Source organism: Euprymna scolopes, chromosome 46 (genome assembly GCF_053919585.1).
Source record: "Euprymna scolopes isolate OS-2025 chromosome 46, ASM5391958v1, whole genome shotgun sequence".
NCBI lineage: Eukaryota > Metazoa > Mollusca > Cephalopoda > Sepiida > Sepiolidae > Euprymna > Euprymna scolopes.
Window position 1 is genome coordinate 216,457,699 of NC_136527.1, and position 10,468 is coordinate 216,468,166.

Sequence of the window (10,468 nt, forward strand, 5' to 3'; positions counted from 1 at the left end):
CGTGGCGTAGGGGACAGCTCTTATCATGTAACACAGTCGGCGTATTCTAATGCCCCACCAACAGGTTGACGGTGGGGTTATTCCGAAAGTCATTTTTTTATTTTCAACCTCTTCGTAAACAACTTCTTAAAGTGCATCAAAAAATCTTACATTGTATGTGACCTGGGGTGGGGGTATATCTTTGCTAGTAGAAACATAATGGAGGGTTTTCTTGTTAACAATGATAAAGTAAACTAACTGTAGTGTCTCTGCTTGTCTATTATATAAAGTAAAACGTGTTTTTGCCTTTGGCATTTTTCACTGTTGAAAAGAACACGTTTGATTTTCATCTTTCTGTATAGAAAGAAACACTTCTAACTGTAGTGTCTCTGCTTGTCTATTATATAAAGGAAAATTGCAATTCTGTGTATGTGTGTGTGTACGCCCAGCTAATAGTCAATAATCAACAGGACACACGTTACAAAACATACATCATCGGGTTCAGTGTGTTATGGTAAAAAAAAAATAATTCAAATTAGTGCTGGGAATGAAGGGAACTTTTTTCATTCTTACTGGAAATTCTTTAAAAAACAACCCTGAAAAATAGGTCAAATTTATAGAAAACATGTACCAAAATATGAGTTGCAAAATTAAAAAAAAAAACACTAACAGAAAGTCTTTGAAAACTTAAAACAGATTCTGGCGAAAAAGCTAATGGAGCAAATTTTTTACCGTAACTACTGATGCTAGTGAGCATTCCTTATCTGGTGGGTCCTGGATATAACTTTAAACTATATCCAGTGGTGAGGCCCCAGCTTGTGGGCTTTGGGGAGTGTGGAGCCACCCTTTAATTACCATTGCTCCCAGGTCCATTCTGACCCGGAGTGGTAGTACCTGTTAGGGTCCCAACTATGGGTTAAATCTGAGAGGCCTTTGTCTATAGGATTGTCATCTACCTATACCTACGTCCCCTCTTGTTTCGACTTAGAAATTTTCAATTGCATACAATCTTAGATGCCTTGGTCTATAGGATTCTTATATTGGTTGAAGTTTTCTTTCTTTTCTAATCCAAGGACCCTGTCGGTGGGGCATTAGAATACGCCGACTGCCCCCCTGCAGAGGGTAAAAATCCCTCAATGGGGGTCCTGGATATGACCTTAAACTATATCCAGTGGTGAGGCCCCAGCTTGTGGGCTTTGGGGAGTGTGGAGCCACCCTTTAATTACCATTGCTCCCAGGTCCACTCTGACCCGGAGTGGTAGTACCTGTTAGGGTCCCAACTATGGGTTAAATAGAAACCGACGTGAAAACAACAAATATATTTTATTAAAAAAAATTTTCTTCAAAATCTTTGGATTCGGCATTAAATAACCCGAAAAGGGTTGATATGCCGTAAAACAAAAACAACCAACCAACCGTATCTGGTATTTTGTTCCTCGTGTAAAAGATTGAACATTTCATTATGATTTGGATTAGTCGAACTACTGTTTACATCCAAGATGAGAACAGTAATCCAAATAATCCAAATATAAAAAAATGCAAAACTGAATATTTCACATAAACAATTCAAAAAGGAAGGAATTGAACAAATAGCGAAGCCAATCAAATAACAAAAACTAGATTTGAACCAACAAGAAACAAAACAATAATCACATGATTACATTATGAAAATTGCGACTTATTTTTATCAGATTCGATTCCGTTAACTTTACGATGACCTTAACTTATGATTCCAGACTTAAACCTGATGTTTTACATGCAATCAACGACTAACGATGGAAGTGTAGTAACTGTTTCTAGTTTGTTTACGCATTTCAACGTTGTATCGCGTTATCACCATTCTGGTTTTACTTGTCATGATTTGCGCCCTCCTACGCATTACCTCCTCCTTTGATAGAGAAGTAATGCAGTGTTGTAAAATGTTCCGACTCGCAGATGTGAATATGAGAAAAAAAATCGATATTTAACAACATTAAGATCGCCGTGTAATTTGTTTGCACCCTATTATTTTACAAGGGTGTCACCACTTATCAAGGCCCAGAGGCCACTCAAGGATAAGGGTTAATAGGTATACATTAGTCATTGTGATTTTATCATAGTAAACAGTGGGAATTTTGAAACTTGGATTACTTAGGGGGACGATTCAATTAGAACTTGTTCACATTGGACATTTTCTTTTTTTTTTTTTTCATAGGTATCAACTCATTATCAAGGCCAAGAGGCCACTCAAGGATAAGGGTTAAAGAGTGTACAGTAGAAATTGGACAATATAATAATCATTAGTAATGAAAATTTGTTAAATTTGATAACTTATATGGAACGGCTCATCAAGAACTTATTTACATTAGACTTGAACACAACCATATTGTAGTCAGCCGGAAAGCAGGAAAACGGAAGACAATTCCACAGGCGGAAGATATCTTATGCAATTCTCTATCTGTATAAAAAAATCAAAATGGTCATCGTAATAATCCAAGAAATAAAATAAAAGTAAAAAAAAGAAAACCAAAACGAAAGATAGTGATTTTTTCAGTCGCCAGAAATCATAGTTTTTTTGTTTTTTTGTTTTTTTTACAAAGGTATCACCACATTATCAAGGCCCAGAGGCCACTCAAGGATAAGGGTTAAAGAGTGTACAGTAGAAATTGGACAATATAGTAATCATTAGTAATGAAAATTTGGTAAATTTGATAACTTATATGGAACGGCTCATCAAGAACTTGTTTACGTTAGACTTGAAGACAATCATATTGTAGTCAGCTGGAAAGCAGGAAAACGGAAGACAATTCCACAGGCGTGCAGTTCTAAGAAAGAAGCTTTGTTCATGGAATCTACGTTTAGGTTTAGGCACAGATAAAGAGTGGGGGGAATTATTGATAGTGTTTACAGCTAGACAAGTGTTTCTTGTGAAAGTTTGGCGAGGGGGGACCATAGATTGAAGCTCAGTTGAACACTTTCCATGAAAATAACGATACATCAGAGACAAACTCGCAACATCTCTTCTGTGAGATAGAGGTTGCAAGGAAGAGAAAAGGACATCTCCTACGAGGCTACGAAGTCTATTTTGAACTCTATCAAGGCAGGACAAGTCCTTTCTAGCAGCTCCTGCCCAGATGTGGCAACAGTATTCCATCCTTGGACGTACCTGGCTCTTATATAGATAGAGAATAGCATCAGCAGTGAGATATCTACTGGATCGATAGAAAGATCCCACCATTTTTCCAGCGGCCTTGGCAACAGACTTGATATACGTGTTCCATTTAAGATCAGGAGTAATGGTCAAGCCCAGAAGCTTGTCAAAACTTGAGGCCTCCTGAAGACGAGAGCCATTCATTTCAATTGATGACAAATGTGGATTAAAATGTTGATGATGTAAAGAGAGAAGCATGGCAGAAAGAATCTACGTTTAGGTTGTTGCCAGGTTTAAGTTTTAGAGATGATTGATCGGATTATGTGACTTTTTTTTCTTTTTCTTTTTTTCCACATGCATTAACACATTATCAAGGCCAAGATGCCACTCGAGGAAAAGGGTTAAAGAGTGTACAGTAGAAATTCTGTAAATTGTGTTCAGTCGTTGTTAATCTCCTCGATATGCACAAACACATGAAACTCTAGTCTCCTTCAAAGTAATCTCCTCCGGCTGCAATGCACTTGTTGTACCGTTCCAACAACTTCTGGAAGCCTCTATGGAAGTTCTCTAGCGTGAGTGCGTCAATGACCCTTGTTACAGCCCTTTTCATCTCTTCAGTTGTCCCATGACAAGTGCCTCTAACGTTTTTCTTGAGAAGTCACAGAGACGTCAAGGTTTGGATAGCGTAGTCAAATAGTCTGTGGGAAGAATGGACTTTTGAACTTCCACATCTTCAGTTTTTTTTTTTTTTTTTTTTACATTTTCACACCAAACAAGGCAAATTACCACTTTGGTGTAGGGGGCTACTATCAGAGGCAACAACTACTGGGGTACTATGTAGGGATTTGGGAAGCAAGATGTCGGTTCACTTGAACTTCTGAACGTCAGTACTGTTGGAGAAGCAGGGACCTGGAATGGAATCCCAGAGTCTAGCGGTTCTGGGGAAGAAACTATTGGAGTAAAAAGATCTTTTACATCTAGGGATCTCTACTGTGTGGGGATGGGATTTAGCGGCCTGTCGGGTTTGTCAAAGGTGCTCACGTCGTGGGGGCACAAGTGATTGCAGTTCGTCAGAGCATTCACCACTAAAATACTTGTAGAACAGGCAGAGGGATGCAACGTTTCGTCGATGGGACAGAGGCTGAAGCTTAGATGCCAGTTCAGGGCCTATCAGGTTTGCGACTCTCTTTTGAACCTTGTCAAGGAGCGAGAGACTAGTAGCAGATGCACCAGCCCAGATGTGACAGCAATACTCCATACATGGGCGAATGGTGGCCTTATAGAGGTACAGGATACTTTCGGGTGTTAGTAGTTTTCTAGCACGGTAGAGAGAGCCCACCTTTCTTGCAGCGGCCCTGGCAATGCCTTCAATGTAATTGTTCCAACTCATGTTTCCTGTGAACGTTAGGCCAAGGAGTTTGAAAGATGTACTCTCAGATAAAGAGTCGTTGGCCATTGCTATTGGTGGTAGAGAAGGTTTCTTGTAATTATTGTGAATGAAGATTTCTCTTTACTTTGTCATTTGTAGTTTCAGTAGCCATTTTATCTACAGCGTGCAGGAATGTGTCTTCAAATTCCTCGTCATTTTTATCCGTATCCTCTCCATAAAACCTCAATCTAGGTAAGGCATCAGCGTGCGGTATCGTATTCCCTTTAACATAATGTCAAAGAGTACAAAATAGACTGCTGCCACATCTGGGTTTTTTAATATAGATCCACAGAATATTGTGATAAGTGTTTCAGTGTGAACAGGTATGGTATAATAAATTATGGGGTTTATCTATTTTATTTTTACTTTCATATTTTGCTTTGGTTTTGATACCACCAAATTCGAAGCTATCTCTTTACAACCCTTCCTTTTCATAACCTATCATACTTTCATAAAAATGGAAAGATGGTGGGATCCTTCTACCGCTCCAGAAGATATCTCACTACTGATGCAATTCTCCATCTATATAAAAGCCAAGTACATCCAAGGATGGAATACTGCTGCCACATCTGGGCAGGAGCTGCTAAAAACAGCCTATCCGGCCTTGACAGAGTACAAAATAGACTTCGTGGCTTAGTGGGGGATGCCCTTTTCTCTACCCTGCAACCTCTCTCCCACAGAAGAGACGTTGCGAGCCTATCCTTGTTTTATCGTTACTTCCATGGCAGCTGCTCGTCTGAACTCCAATCTCTGGTCCCCCCCTCGCCAATCTTTCACAAAAAACACCCGTCTAACTGAATCCACTGTGAAAAATTTCCCCCACTCTATATCTGTGCCTAAATCAAAACGCGGATTCCATGAACAAAGCTTCTTTCTTAGAACTGCACGCCTGTGGAACTCTGTTCCGTCTGCCTGCTTCCCTCCGGACTACAACTTGGATGTCTTCAAGTCCAATGTTAACAAATTCCTAATGAACCGCCCCCTTAAGTTAACACTTTATGTGTTTATAGTTCCCACACTGACAGCAAACTGTGCACTTATTGTCTCTATACACATACGATGATCCTTATCTATGAAATTCTTTATTTGGCCAATCAACGCTAATGTTCTGACTTCCTTACTCGTCCCACACCTCTCATGACAGTCCTATATTGTAATGTTTTGAAGGATTTGTTATAATTAAAAACAGACTCAAATGATTGTGTTGGCTGACTCTTACAGATCTCGTGGATCGCGATGATGTGTATTTTTCTGCCTTTTTTCTAAGAAGAGTTCACTAGGTGAAAAGAAGGTTTAACAGCCAAAGGGAGGTAATTTTTTTTTTTTTACATGGAGGTCACCACTTATCAAGGCCCGGAAGCCACTCGGGGATAAGAAGTGCACGCCTGTGAAACTCTCTTCCGTTCGCCTGTTTCCCACCTGACTACAACTTGGATGTCTTCAAGTCCAATATAAACAAATTCCTGATAACCCCCCCCCCACTCCTTAAGACAGACAATTTATCAAATCTCCATTACTAACGATTTTTTTTTTTTACACGGTGGTCACCACTTATCAAGGCCCGGAAGCCACTCAGGGATAAGGGTTATTGCAAGTACATTACGTTAGTGTGGAGATTTGATGAAGTGTTTAATTAAGGGGGCGGTTCATTAGGAATTTGTTAACGTTGGACTTGAAGACATCCAAGTTGTATTCTGGTGGGAAGCAGGCAGACGGAACAGCGTTCCACAGGCGTGCAGTTCTAAGAAAGAAGCTTTGTTCATGGAATCCGCGTTTTGATTTAGACACAGATATAGAGTGGGGGAAATTTTTCACAGTGGATTCAGCTAGACGGGTGTTTTTCGTGAAAGATTGGCGAGGGGGGACCAGAGATTGGAGTTCAGACGAGCACCTGCCATGGAAGTAACGATAAAACAAGGATAGGCTCTCAACGTCTCTTCTGTGGGAGAGAGGTTGCAGGGTAGAGAAAAGGGCATCCCCCACTAAGCCACAATGTCTATTACTACGATATTATCCCATTGATTACTGTACACGCAATAAGCCTTATTCCCGAGTGGCTTCCGGGCCTTGATAAGTGGTGACTTCCATGTACATTATGGCACACACTAGAAACAGGTACTACACTTCCATTGTTAGTCGTTGATTGCATGTGAAACATCAGGTTTAAGTCTGGAATTGTAAGTTAAGGTCATCGTAAAGTTAACGGAATCGAATCTGATAAATCTTTTACACGAGGAACAAAATAATGATTACACCGTTTTACGATGACCATAAGTTCTTTGTTCTGAAGCAGTTGATTTTTTATACAGATAGAGAATTGCATAAGATATCTTCCGGAGCGGTAGATATTAAATAAATAAATAGGGTGCAAGCAAATTACACGGCGGTATATATGTTCTGAGATTACAGTTAGAATATCTGCTGTTGAACGGTCTTCCTTAGATATATGTTCATTTATGCCTATGATGATAGAGCATGATGTCATCAGCATATATACCCATCTCAGAGGTAATTTTGTCGGGGAGGTCATTAATAAATATTAGGAACAATAGAGATCCAAGGATAGACCCCTGAGGCACTCCTGCATTTACATCACACTGTTTAGACGTACGACCGTCGAGGACAACCTGGATTTTTCTCTTATCTAAGAAGGATTTAATTATGTTAAGTATTCTACCAGTGATACCGTATGATCTAATTTTCCTGAGGAGACCCTCATGCCATACCCTGTCAAAAGCCTTAGATATATCTAGAGCTACCGCTCTACCCCCTCCCGCTTTGTCCAGTGACTGGTATATATGTTCTGAGATTACAGTTAGAATATCTGCTGTTGAACGGTCTTCCTTAGATATATGTTCATTTATGCCTATGATGATGATGATGATGATGATAGAGCATGATGTCATCAGCATATATACCCATCTCAGAGACAATTTCATCATTTATGAATCTTAGGAAGGTCCAAGGATAGACCCCTGAAGTACTCCTGCATTTATATCATATTGTTTAGATGTAATATTAAAATGATCCAAAAATTGAAAAGGAGTTAAGCCGTTCTCATTTAAATCTAATTTAGTTGTCCATTTGACGAAGAAAGACTCACTGTAGTCAGTGAAGATCACAAATGGATTAAAAAATGGCTGGCCTATAAGCAAATGGTCAGTTCGTTACACAGAAATATTTTCATCAAACCCACACTTAACCTTGTGTAACCTCTTAGAAAGGAAGTAAATAAAAATAAGGAGTTACTTTCCAATCAGCAAGATATGAAATTGTTTAAAACCAAGCTTCTCTCTTTACATCATCAACATTCTAATCCACATTTGTCATCAATTGAAATGAATGGCTCTCGTCTTCAGGAGGCCTCAAGTTTTGACAAGCTTTCCAATCAGCAAGATATAAAATTGTTTTTAAATAGGATATGGCTGAACTATGATGATGATGATGATAGAGCATCATGTCATCAGCATATATACCCATCTCAGAGACAATTTCATCAGTGAGATAATTTATGAATATTAGGAAGGTCCTGTGCGCCAAACTTTCACAAGAAACACTCGTCTAGCTGTAAACACTATCAATAATTTCCCCCACTCTTTATCTGTGCCTAAACCTAAACGTAGATTCCATGAACAAAGCTTCTTTCTTAGAACTGCACGCCTGTGGAATTGTCTTCCGTTTTCCTGCTTTCCGGCTGACTACAATATGGTTGTTTTCAAGTCCAACATAAACAAGTTCTTGATGAGCCATTCCATATAAGTTATCAAATTTACCAAATTTTCATTACTAATGATTACTATATGGACCAATTTCTACTGTACACTCTTTAACCCTTATCCTTGAGTGGCCTCTGGGCCTTGATAATGTGGTGATACCTTTGTAAAAAAAAAAAAAAAAAAAAAAATTAAATAGTGTGGACTATGGATAGAGCAAGATAGTTCTTGATGGGGAAAAAATTTTGTTGAAAAGTGATCACCGACTGTATCTATCTATATAAAAGCCAAGTACGTCCAAGGATGGAATACTGCTGCCATATCTGGGCAGGAACTGCTAAAATAGCCTATCTTGCCTTGACAGAGTACAAAATAGACTTCGTGGCTTAGTGGGGGATGCCCTTTTCTCTACCCTGCAACCTCTCTCCCACAGAAGAGACGTTGCGAGCCTATCCTTGTTTTATTTTCTCAATAAAATCGGCATCCCAGTATCATTTATAAACTTACGACAGCATTAGTTTAGGATTTAATTCGTTTTATCTCTACATAAATAAAATGAACTCATTTTTTCTCGTCTGATTTTGACCTTAATAGGATTAAAAATCAAGATATTTCATGCAAATATAATATGCACAAACGGCAGAACAATATCTGAGGTGTGTTATAGGCTTATTATTTCTCAAATTCCTCGATAATCTTAGATTTCTATACTTTTTCTGCTGAGAAGTCACGGCCAAAATCGGTTAAGATCAATGGAAGTGGTAAAATATTTTCTCTCTTATAAATTCCTCCTCCCCCTGCCACCACTTAACACCGTTTGGGGATCGTTCACAAGGAACAGTTGAGAAGAGAACACCGGTTTGGCTTCGTAGTTCTTTCATGTGAAGTTATTTAAAATCACTAAACTAAGCTGCAGTGCTCTGTGGCGTAGTGGTTAGCGTGCTGGACAATTCACATTATATTTTCACGTTCGCGCCGAGCTACCGTAGTCGTTTTTTTTTTTCTAAACAATTGGAATGGACTTTTCTTGGTGGCCGAACTGTTAACGTTGCAGATGTTTTTTTTTTCACACTTTATTTTCCTACTTTTACTCATGACTCCGGGTTTGATCCTTCCTACTTACCTACCATAACCTTTTTTAAAACTCCCCCCCCCCCCCCGTCCCGGAAACAAACACTCGGGCAACACCGGATACCCCCGCTAGTTTATGAATAATTCAATTTTATTTGACGAAATGTTTAGATTCAAACAAGGGAGGTAATTCGGTGGTTATGCTGGCCGAGAGGTTTCCCCTATATTGACCAATAACTGATTACTACAAGAACAATGGTCGGGTTTGTATTACTGTACACATAGATTCGAAAAAGTTGTCAAAAAACAAATATATAACAAATAAATGTTATCAAAGGCAAGATAAATTACTTTTCTACCTAACTGGATATATTTTTTGTGTTTTTATTCAATGTAACATGTTTATTCAGCTCGAAAAACATACAGTGTTTACCGATGGATTGGAAAATTCAAAATGGCGCCCGACACTCTCTGTAACACAGTAAGTTCAGGAAAAGATGTTATAAATAATAAACTAGACAAAATACTGTTATAAATTCGCTCAATATATGTTACCGTGACATAACTTGACATATATTCGGTGGTTTTTTAATAGTATTTTGTCTAGTTTTTTATTTATAACACCTTTTGCCAAACTTACCGTGTTAAAGAGAGAATCAGACGCCATCTTGAATTTTCCAATACATCGGTAAACACGGTATGGCTTTCGACATTGACCAATAACTGATTACTACAAGAACAATGGTCTTTGATTCTGCCGGAACAGATACTACACTTTTAAACTTTGCTTGTGGCCAAAAGGCCAAGCTTATGTTGGCCGAGAGTTTCCAACAGAGACGAGATGGACCCATCAACCTCACCATCAACCCCCCCCCCCTCGTTTCTTTGAGCTGGCCGAGAGGTTTCTTTTTTTTTTTTTTTACATAGGCATAACCACTTATCAAGGCCCAGAGACTACTCAAGGATGAAGGTTAAAGGTGTATAGAAGTCAATTGTCAGTTGGACAATATAGAAATCGTTAGTAATGGAAATTCAGTGAGGCTGTATTGATTTGCTTCCCCACTGAGCAAATTAGGCACAAGGCCGTTTTTTAATATGGAGAGATTAAGGGAATAGGGACCAGCTCCCCAGGGGTAGGGGAGCTGG